We start from the raw sequence: 11,931 nt of genomic DNA, 5'->3' as shown, positions 1-11,931 counted from the left end.
AGATGCCTTTGAGATGGGTATGACTTTTGGAAACCCTGTGGACAACTGATATAAACCTTGTGTACCCTGCATTATCCTTGTAATCCTCTAAGGGATTGCCTCCCCTTCACTGACCCTCTACCTTTTCAAACGTGATCTTTCTTCGAAGGAATAGGATATGGGAATCTCAGAACACTTGACTGTGCTTATGTGAAACCTATATCTGGACCAGAAAACTGTTGTATGAAAAGAGCAAAAGAATAATCCATGGTTTAAAATCAAGAAAGGAGTGTCTCAGAGACATATCCTCTCTCCATATCTTCTCACTCTATGTTCCAGGAGCTGGAGTCAGAAAAACAAAAAGGCCGAACTCACTCAGCATTTCTTAAGCTCAAGGAACTGAAGAACAAATTCAAACCTCGAGTTGCTACAATCAAGGATGCTTTAGACAGAATATTAAATGATCCAGGAAATATTAAAAGAAGATGGAAAGAATATACTGAGTCACTGTATCGAAAGGAATTGACAGACACAGAAGAATTTAATGAATCAACGTATGAGCAAGAGCCTTTGATCATGAAGGAAGAAGTTCAAGTTTCTTTGAAGGAAATAGCAAAATATAAGGCCTCAGGAATAGATGGTTTTCCAATTGACATATTTCAGCTAACATATACTGCCCTGGACATGCTCACCAAATTGACAATGTTGGACAATGATTAGGGAGGATAAAAGGAGAATTGATGCTTTTGAGCTGTGGTGTTGGAGAAGAGTATTGAGGGTACCATGGACTGCTAAGAAAACAGATTCATCCTGGAGAGGGTTGAACTGGGCTGCTCCTTGGAGGCAAGGATTCTGAGGCTTCATCTGACGTACTTTGCTCATGTTGTAAGGAGAGACCGGTCCTTGGAGAAGGACATCATGCTTGAGAGGGTAGAGGGCAGGTGCAGGAGGGGAAGGCCCTCTAGGAGGTGGATTTATTTGGTGACTGGGGTAATTATGATAGGTGTGTTGGAGACAGTGAGATTGGCACAGGTCAGAGCAGAGTTTAGGGCTGTTGTACATAGAGTCGCTATGAGTTGCAAGCAACTCGACAGCACATAACAACAACAATATGCTGAACAGATCATTTGGAAAGCTGGACTTTATCAGGAAGCATGTGGCAAGGCACCATGATTCGATAAAGATTTATCAACAACTTGGATTATGCAGATGACACAACCTTACTCCTCAAAACTGAGGAGTACTTGGAGTGTTGGCTGCAGAAGGACTGCAGTCTTCAATATGAACTGCATCTCAACATCAAGTAAAAAAAAAAGATTGTCATCATCATGCCAAATGGCAGTATCATAAAGATGGGAAAAAATGATTGACATTGTTAACATTTACATCTTACTTGGATCTAAAACCAGTACTTTTGACACTAGCAGTTAGGAAATTAAAAGATGGATTGCTTTGGGAAAGTCTGTTGTCAGGGACCTCTCCAGAGTGCTAAAGAGTGATGATGTCAGTTTATAGACTAAGGTACACCTGAACTAGGCCATGGTCTTCTCAATTGCTTGCAATGTATCTGAAAACTGGACAATGATTAACAATGACAGATGAAGACTGATGACTTTGCATTGTAGTGCTGGAGAAGAGTAGCAAATATATCATGGATGGCCAAGAGAACAAACAGATTTGTCTTAGAGTGAAACCAAGTTGCTTGTTGGAAGCAAGAATTTTGAAGCTTGGTTTCATATATGTTGGGTGTGTTGTGAGGAAAGACCAGTTCTTGGAGAAAGACACCGTTCTTTGAAGGATAAAGGATCAGCACAGGACAGGGAATCCCTGGATGAGATGCATTGATATAGTGACTTTGTCAATGGGTTAGATGTTTGTGTCAGAGCCAGTGAGAATGGATCAAGAAAGGGCAGAGTTCAGAGCTGTTGTTCATAAGGTTGCTATGAGTCATAGTTGACTTGACAACACATGACAATAACAGCAACAGCATATCCAAAGTATGTGAAATGAAAGAAACTTCATCATCATTGCATCTAGGAAGAACTCTGGTTGCACGTTCTACAAGACATAACTGTTCTTTTGCTAGTTCAGGGAATATTCTCTCCTATACAACTTATATAGTACTTTTATTATAGAATAGTACTCTTCTGTAACACCACAACTCAAAGGCATTAATTCTTCCTGGTCATCCCAAAATATTTTTTAAATATAACTCCACAGACAGACATGTTGACTTCTTCCTAAAGCTCTGAAAGAGAGCTATCCAATTTTATACCCTTTCTTTAACCTTTGATGTTGTTGTTAATACCATCAAGTTAGAATTGACTTATAGCTGATCTTCCAATGGGTTTTCAGAAGCCATTAATTGCAAGGATGGAGAGTGTCCATTTTCTAACTGCAGAGCAGGTGATGGATTTGAACTGAGTGTCTTTGAGTTGGAAGAACAACTCCTTCCCAGTAAGCTACAGGCATTCCCTTGTATAAGTGGGCAAAAAAACCCCATTAACTTCCTTTTGATACTTGTCGATGTATCTTCACATGATGTACTTCTTATGTGTGTGACCTACCTGCATGTCTCTTCTCTTTTGTAGGATACTATTCATAAATGTTAGGATTATTAATTGCTTTGCTCAACTATTATTTAAGTAACATTACATCAAAAGGCAATTGCTTTGGTATTAAATAGATAACACCCCAATACAAAGAGAAAAGATGACAAATGTATTTATTGAATGGACAAATAGATGTAAATGGCAAAGAGCTTAGGACAGAGAAAGACCCAATGGTGAGTGATATAAGCACAAAAAGACCTTTAAGTAAAAATTAGGGTTTGTGTGTGTGTGGTCTGAAAGGAATGAAAAATGGAAGAAATGGAGGCAGGTGAATTCAGAGACACAAAGATTAGGTTGCAATATTTATGTCTTTCTCAATTATTCAAGTTGTGAAACCACATTTTATTCAATTCTGTATTCTAAGCACCTTGTATAGTTGTACGTTAATAGTAAGCTTCTTTTTCTTTTTAAATGAGTGAATTAACAACACCTCATATAAATATATCAAAGTGCTCTGTGATTTCCCTTTATAAATAGTTTAAACATTATTCACAGGAACATAAGTAAATAGGTCAAAACCAGCTCATACCAGTAGTGTTCATTTTCTAAGTTGGTTTCTATAGGATACTTGAAGCAATACTGTTTGAAAGCAAAAAAAAAAATTACTTGTATTTGTCTTTTGTCTCAATTCCATGATTCTTCTTTTTTTAAAAAAAAATTTACTTTTTATAAAAGTAATGACATGAAAATATATATATATTTATTTCAACTATAAAATATATTTAATTAATTTTGTGCTTTAACAGTGAGGCTTTAGCCATACTTGATGTTTTCAAGCCAAACAAAATTATAAATATCTATTTAAACTGCTAAATGATTTAAGAAATTATAAACTCTGGTTTTTAAAATTGAATTTTGAATAAAAGTTCTGTTTAACCAAAATGCTATACTGACTACATAATGCATTAGCCCTTGTCATGGGGGCATAGGGCCATGAGCATCTCCCTGAAAGAGCCAGAAGGAGTAAGAATAACACAGCCTTTCATCCCCTCAGAGCAGAAAGCTGATAAAGAGCCTATAGCTAGGCTCATGGTACGTTTAGAACCACAGCGACAATAGTAGGTTCCTTTATTCATTGTTGTCTTACAATTATGATACTAAGAAAGGGTTTATTAGGGAAGTAAGTTGGAGAGGTAAAGAATATCTCACAATACAAGTCCAGGTTTTGTCCAGCAGTCCCAAGGAACAATTCCTCAGTTAGTCCAGGCTCCACCTTCCGTTCTGCAACACAACTTCAAGAAGCCTCTGATTTCCTCAGTCATCCAGCAAGGTTTGCCTCAGAGCAGTTAAAAGTCAGCTTCTCCTTCAAGTATCTGACAAGAACAGAAAAACTTTTAACTGTGGGCAACACAAATTAAAAAAAAAAAAAAGCCTCAGGACACACGTTGCCACAGTTTCTCCATAACAATGCCACAATCTCTCCACCACCATCACCAGGGTCTTTCCACCCAGATCTTCTTCCTCAAGTCTTGCTGCCACATGTATTGGAACTCAGTGCGGAAAGCACTATATCTTTTATCTGAGTTCCATAATTTTTGATAATTTGCAAGACCATGTGTCTACAGATAAGATAGCTGGAAACAAGAGGGAGCATAAAGTAATGATTTAAAAAAGAGAAAATTTAGGTTAACACCATAACTCTAATTTATATGGAAAACAAATTTTATCATATGAATTTAAAAAAGACAGATCCTTTTATTTTCAAAAATTATATGTTGTTGTTTTTAGGTGCCTTCGAGTAGCTTTCGACTCATAGCGACCATATATGTACAACAGCCCTAAATCCTGCTCTATCCTGTGTCAATCGCACTGCTTCTGACACACCCATCCCAATTACCCAAGTCACTGAATCAATCCACCTCATAGAGGGTCTTCCTTTCTTGCGCTATCCCTCCACCCTCCCAAACATGATATCCCTCTCCAAGGACCTGTCCATCCTTAAAACATGACCAGAGCTTGTCATACGAAGCCCCAGAATCCTTCCCTCCAAGGAGCAGCCTGGTTTAATCCTCTCCAGGATGAATCTCTTTGTTTTCTTAGCAGTCCATGGTACATTCAGTACTCTTCTCCAGCACCACAGCTCAAAATCATGAATTCTCCTTCTATCTTTGCTAGTCATTGACCAACTCTCTGATGCATAACAGGTGATAGCAAAGACCGTAGCCTGTATCAGACACACCTTAGTCTCCAGAGTGACACCATTGTTCTTCAGTACTTTGGAGAGGTCCCTAACTGCAGACTAACCCATCACAATATATTTTTTTTGTTTTGTTTTAAATTTTCTTGCTACTGGTGTCAAGAGTGTTGACCGTGGAGCCAAGCAGACTAAAACTGTTAGCAATCTCAATCTCTTCACCATCCATCCTGATGCTGCCAATTGATCCAGTGGTGAGAATCTTTGTCTTCTTGACATTGAGCCTCAATCCATACTGAAGGTTGCAATCCTTGACCCTCTGCAGCAGGTGCTTCAGGTCCTCCTCAGTTTCAGCAAGCAGGGTTGAGTCATCTGCATAACGCAGATTTTAATAGATCTTCCACCAATCTTGACCTCATATTTCTCCTCATAGAGCCCAACCTCTAGGATAATCTATTCTGCATACAGGTTGAAAAGGTATGGAGATAGAACACATCCCTGGTGTGTACTCCCTTCCCAATTTTGAACCATGCAGTATTTCCCTGCTCTGTTCTGATGACTGCCTCCTGGTCCAAGTATAGGTTTCTCATTAGCACGATCAAGTGTTCTGGGGTTCCCTTCTTCTCAGAGTCAGCCACAGTTTGTTACGATCCACACAGTCAAAAGCTTTTGCATAATCACTGAAACACAGATAGACATTCTTCTGGAATTACCTGCTTTCAGCCAAGGCCCATCTAACATTAACTACAATATCCCGAGTTCCACAACCCCTTCTAAACCCAGCCTAGACTTCTGGCAGTTCTCTGTTGATGTATTGCTCCAATCGTTTTTAGATAGTCTTCAGTAGAATCTTTCTTGCATGTGAAATCAATGATATTGTTCTATACTTTCCACACTCTGTTAGGTCACCCTTCTTGGAATGGGAACAAATATAGATCTCTTCCAGTCAGTTGGCTAAGTGGTTGTTCTCCAGATTTCTTGACACAACTTGGTGAGCACATCCAGAGCAGCATCCGTTAGCTAAAACACATCAATTGGTACATTAAAATCATGTTGTATCACACATAAATAAGTACATATTTTCCTTTTTTAATTGCCCATTTAAATTCATAGCATAAGATCTACTACAGAAAATTTGATCAGAAAGATCTTTATAGTCCACATAGGAAGTAATTTGTGAAAAAGTTCATGATACACAATTGATGATGTTATGTTCCACCTCATAATCACCTCAAAGGTAACCCTCTAGTGGCGTTTCAGAAGCTATACATTATGTGGGAGGAGATCGTCTATCTTCTATTGAGGAACAGCTAGTGAATTCAAACTCCCTGCTTTTGGGTTGGCAATGCATCTCCTTACCACTAAGTTACCTGAGAGACACATAGAATCAGAATTGACCTATGGCTGATCCTTTGGCAGGTTTTCAGAGTCAGTTAGTCACGTGGGAGGAGATTGCCCATCAATCTCCTCTCCATGGAACAGCTGGTGACTTTGAATAACGTGACTTCGGAATTGCAGCACAACCTATTGCCAACAGAGCTAATATGAGCTCATATGTCATATATGTGTAGTGTCTATGTATGCATATATATGTATAATGGTGACAAGATTAGGATTGTTCACAGCTTTAGTTTGCTTGGCTCCACAGTCAACACTCATGGTAGCAGCAGCCAGGAAATTAAAAGACATATTGCAGTGGGAAAGTCTGCTGTTAGGGACCTCTCCAAAGAACTGAAGAGCAATGGTGTCCGCTTGGAGACTGATAGAGGCCATGGTCTTTGCAATCACTTGCTATGCATCAGAGAATTGGACAATGACTAGGGAGAATAGAAGAATTTATGCATTTGAGTTGTGGTGCTGGAGAAGAGTATTAAATATACTATGGACTGCTAAGAAAACAGACAGGTTCAACCTGGACAGGGTTAAACCAAGCTACTCCTTGGAGGCAAGGAGGCTGAAGCTTCATCTGATATACTTTGGACATGAGGCAAGGAGGCACCAGTCCTTGGAGAGGGACGTCATGCTTGGCAGGGTGAAGGGACAGCCCAGGAGAGGAAGATCCTCTATGAGATAGATTGATTAAGTGACTGGAGTAGTAGGGCTGGGTGTGTCAGAAACAGTACTGTCATAGGACAGAGCAGCGTTTAGGACTGTTGTACATAGGGTTGCTAGAAGTCACAGGTGACTCAACAGCACTTAAAAACAACATATGTATGTATAAATAAATAATATGTATATATGTAAGTATACATATATACTAACTATGTATATATATATATATATATATATATATATGTTGTTGTTCTTATGTGTAGTTCAGTCAACTACAACACATAGTTGCTACCTTATGACCAATAGCCCTGAATTCTGTCCTATCTTGGGCCAGTTTCACTGTTTCTGACATACTTGCTTCCATTGCCATGCTCACTGCGTCTGTCTATCTCATCTGGTGTCTTTATCTTCTGCACTGATCCTCTATCCTTCCAAGCATGATGTCCTTCTCTAAAGACTAGTCACTCCTGGAAATGTGCCAAAGTATGTGAGATGGAGTTTCACAATCTTTGCCTCTAAAGAGCAATCTGGTTTCATCTTTTCCAGGACAGACTTGATTATTCTCTTGACAATCAATGGTATTTTCAAGAATCTTCTTTAGTACCACAACTCAAAGGCAACAATTCTTCCTCTTCCTTAGTCGTTGTTTAGTTCTCAGATGTATAACAAGTTATCGAGAAGACTATGGCTATGATCAGGCATATCTTAATTTCAAGACTGACACTTGCTCCTCAGTACTGGACAATTTCCTCTTGTGTTGTTTACTATCTCTGAAAATCCTCTGGGAAGTTAGCTATTGGTTGGTTCTTATCTGATAATACATTACAACAATTATATACATATACATATACATATACATGTGTGTGTATATATACATATACATGTGTATGTATATATATGTGTGTGTGTGTATATATATATATATATATACACACACACACACACAGTTACATATATAAAAACTTGGAAGGCATCTTATGACTTGCACTCTCTGATTTCCATTTCATTATCTTTTTAACACATAACAATTTTTTTGCACATATATATAAATGCACACATATACACACATACACACACACGTATTTAAGGCTTTCATTCATAGGATCACTATGAGTCTTCTATGACTCAACGACACTTAACAAGAACGAGAAAGCTCTGTAGGCCTAGCAGGCAGAAAGTGATGCTACCAAGCCAAAAGTGGGTGATTTTAATCTGCTGCCCTTAGGCCTGGTTTAATTGTTTTTGGTCAAACATTCTTCTAAGTGGTATAGCACTGGTCTGTCCATTTGCTGTAAAGAAGTAACTCATGGTTGCTGTGAAGCTGAACACTGTGACACTGATGTGTCAAATGTGATAATGTTTACCCATGGTAGACAGTGTTTGGTGGAGCTCCCTGATTAAAACAAGCTTTAAAACATCCCATTTCTGATATAGTAGCTTGTCTCTGGAAAATCTATGGGGGTGGAGAAACGATAAAAGTTATACAAGTGAACAGGTCTTTTGTTCATAGGGACGCTATGAGTCCTATATATATACATATATATATACTATGAAGAAGAATTCAACATCAGGAGTGGAGGAAGATTCATCAACAACCTGCGGTATGAATATAACACAACTTTGCTAAAAGTGAGGAGGATATCAAACACTTGCTGCAAAAGAAGAAGGATCACATACAGCCCTCATTGTGGATTGCAACCACAGGACCAACAGTAACATTGTGACAGATGGAGAAAAGAGAGGCTCTGTCAATTATTTCATTTTCCTTGGTTCAACAATCAACACACTTGATACCAGCAGTAAGGAAATCAGAAGACTTATTGTATTGCATAAGTCTGCTGTCAGAGACCTCTCCAAAATAATGAAGAGTGATGATGATATTAGTTTAAAGACCAAGCTGTTTCTAATAAAGGCATAGTCTTCTCAATTATCTGCTATGTACTGGAAAACTGGATTATAATTAAGGATGACAGAAATAAAAAATGATGCCTTGAATTGTGGTATTGGAGAACACTACTGACTATTTCATATACTACCAAAAGAACAAATAGGTATGTCCTTGAAAAAGTGCAGTCAGTCAGAGTGCCCTTTGAAGTGAAGATAGCAAAGTTTCATCATTCCTATTTTGGACACTTATATATAGGTGTTGTTGTTGTTGTGATGTGCTGTTGAGTCACCTGCAACTCATAGTGACTCTATGTACAACAGCCCTAGTCCTGTTCTGTCCCATGACAATCTCACTGTCTTGAAACACCTACCCTGTTGCCCCAGTCACTGAATCAATCCACTTCACAGAGGGTCTTCCCCTGCGCTGTCCCTCCACTCTCCCAAGCATAACGTCCTTCTCCAAGGACTGGCCCCTCTTTACAACATGTCCAAAGTATGTCCTATGAAACTTTAGACTCCTTGACTCCAAGGAGTAGCCTGTCCAGGTTGAACTTGTTTGTTTTCTTAGCAGTCCATAATATATTCAATACTCTTCTCCATCACCACAGCTCAAAGTCATCAATTCTCCTTCTATCCTCCTTAGTCATTGTCCAGCTCTCTGATGCATAGCAAGTGATTGCAAAGACCATGGCCTGTATCAGATGCACCTTAGTCTCCAGTGGGACACCATTGCTCTTCAGTACTTTGGAGAGGTCCCTAACAGCAGACTTTCCCACTGCAATACATTTTTTAATTTCCTGGATTCTGGTACCAAAAGTGTTGATTGTGGAGCCAAGCAAACCAAAGCTGTGAACAATCTCAATCTCATCACCACCCATCCTGATGCTGCCAATTGTCCCAGTGGCGAGAATCTTTGTCTTCATGATATTGAGCCTCAATGCATATTGAAGCAAGTGCTTCAGGTCCTACTCAGTTTTCGCAGGCAAGGTTGTGTCATCTGCATAATGCAGATTGTTCATGAATCCTCCACCAATCCTGATGCCACACTTCTCATATAGCTCAGTCTCCTTGATAATCTGTTCTGCATATAGATTGAAAAGGTATGGAGACAGGACAGATCCCTGGCATACACCCTTCTTAACTTTTAACCTGTTCTGACGACTGCTTCTTAGTCCAAGTATAGGCTTCACACCAGCACCATCAAGTGTTCTGGGATTCCCATTCTTCTCAGAGTCAGCCACAGTTTGTTATGATCCACACAGTCAAATGCCTTTGCATAGTCAATGAAACACAGGTAGACATTCCTCTGGTATTTCCTGCTTTCAGTTAAGATCCATCTAATATTAGTTACAATATCCCTAGTACCACGACCCTTTCTAAACCCAGCCTGGATCTGGCAGTTCTCTGTTGATGTGCTGTTCCAGTCATTTCTGGATAATTTTTAGCAGAATTTTGCTAGCATGTGTTATCAATGATATTGTTCTATAATTTCCACATGCTGTTGGGTCGCCTTTTTTGGAATGGGAACAAATATAGATCTCTTCTAGTCAGTTGGCCAATAGATATAATTGTGTGTATCTATGTATGTAATTTTCCATTTAAGACCTGATGAAAATGATCATTAGTAAAGTTGTGTATGGTTGTTAATAAATGGTTTTAACATATCAAAATTGGTTTGAGGTTTTGATCTACTTTATTCTGAATTATTTTGAAAATCTAAATATGTTGTGCTTATCTCTCATTTCATTTTTCTACACTATCATTTTATGATTTGTTGCCAAATAATATTGGGAAATGGAGTGTTGATTCCTTCCTAAAATATATTTTCATTATTTTTGAAGTAATGAAAACATTTCTATTTTTGTTAAGTTAGCTGACAACACCTTTTCCCATTATTTTATTTTTAGCTGGCTAAGTTTAAACCTGACTGTATGCCTTTTAAAATTCAAAGTGAAATAATCAGACCATTTTCTTTCCATTTGCCATCAACTGTAGAATTAGTTACTTCAACTATAATGCAATCTAATCAATAATGGCTAAATTTATGCCTAAAATTACGATCCTTGAAGATACGCTTTTCCATGTTAGAAGCATATTAAAGTCCATCATAAATTTGGCTAGGAGGAAGACCCTCAATTTCTTTTAAGTATCTGTCACTCTCCTTCAGTCCATGTTTCTGGAAGAGTAGTAAAATAATAAATCACAAACAATTAGTCATGAAAGGTCAATTATATTTTCAAAAAATACAATATTTCTTCACTTAATGACTAGATAGTTTTTACACCGAGGTAAGCAAATTAGTTTTGCCATTCTTATAACAATAAGATAACTGGAAAAATACACAATAAATTTGAAATTATCAGCAAAATTTAGACTTTCATTATGTTTCTTAGTTACAAAAATAATTCAGCAGGTTCAAATGTACTTTTGTTACTGAATTATAAATCCAGCATTTACATTTTCACAGAATATAAAACTGACCGTAACTAAGAAATATTAAATAATAACTATTAAAACTATTCTAGTGTTTTCCAGACTCAGAAAGCACTGAAGATGAAAAGCAAGGTTATATTGTGTTTATCATGCTCAGTCTAGAAAAGAAAAAAAAAATGGCATTAACCATTAAAATGAAAAGGAAATATAAAAGAGAGCTCAAATTACCTCCTTATTAACTGGAACAAAACTTGTTTAATCTCTGTAAAAATATGATTGTCAAGCTATCTGAAAACAAAATTGCACATATTTATTTAAAACAAATAAAATTCTGAAAATACTTCTATTAGGCATGATTTTCTTTAAATAGATTTCAACTATTCTACAACTAGTCTGGGGCTATTTCCAGGCTTAGAAGATTAGTGGAACGGCCAGCTTCTGCAAAGGTGTGTTTTCTAGTTTGAGGTTGAGCCTAGGATGTGGGTCTGAGCTCATTGGATTTGGCCTTGTATTTTAAAAGGCTTTTGGCTGCTGGTGTGGGGCTATTTCCAGGCTTGGAAGTGAGCAGAATGGTCAGATTCTGCCAATGTGTGTTTTCTGGTTTAGGGTGGAGACTAGAATGTGACTTTGCTCTCCACAGGGTGTGAGCTGATTGGTTTTGGCATCATATTTCAAAACAGTTTTAGGCCCACGGACCTGCGGCCCTTGGACCTAGTTTTTGTGTATCTGCCAAATAAAACAGGCTTGGAAGCAGGAGAGACATCCACTTCAGATAGATAGATAGATAGATAGATAGATAGATAGATAGATAGATAGATAGATGAAAGATAGAAA

General features: G+C 38.0%; 1 pseudogene; it reads left to right on the top strand.

Moving 5' to 3' along the window:
- Window positions 1-3,524: 3,524 nt before the first annotated feature.
- LOC102872197 overlaps window positions 3,525-11,931 on the top strand; it is a 100,698-nt pseudogene continuing 92,291 nt past the window's right edge.

The sequence above is a fragment of the Elephantulus edwardii genome, unplaced genomic scaffold (assembly GCF_000299155.1).
Source record: "Elephantulus edwardii isolate Elephantulus edwardi_28Jun2011 unplaced genomic scaffold, EleEdw1.0 scaffold00123, whole genome shotgun sequence".
Taxonomy (NCBI): Eukaryota; Metazoa; Chordata; class Mammalia; order Macroscelidea; family Macroscelididae; genus Elephantulus; species Elephantulus edwardii.
This window is presented reverse-complemented; position numbering and strand designations above follow the sequence as displayed.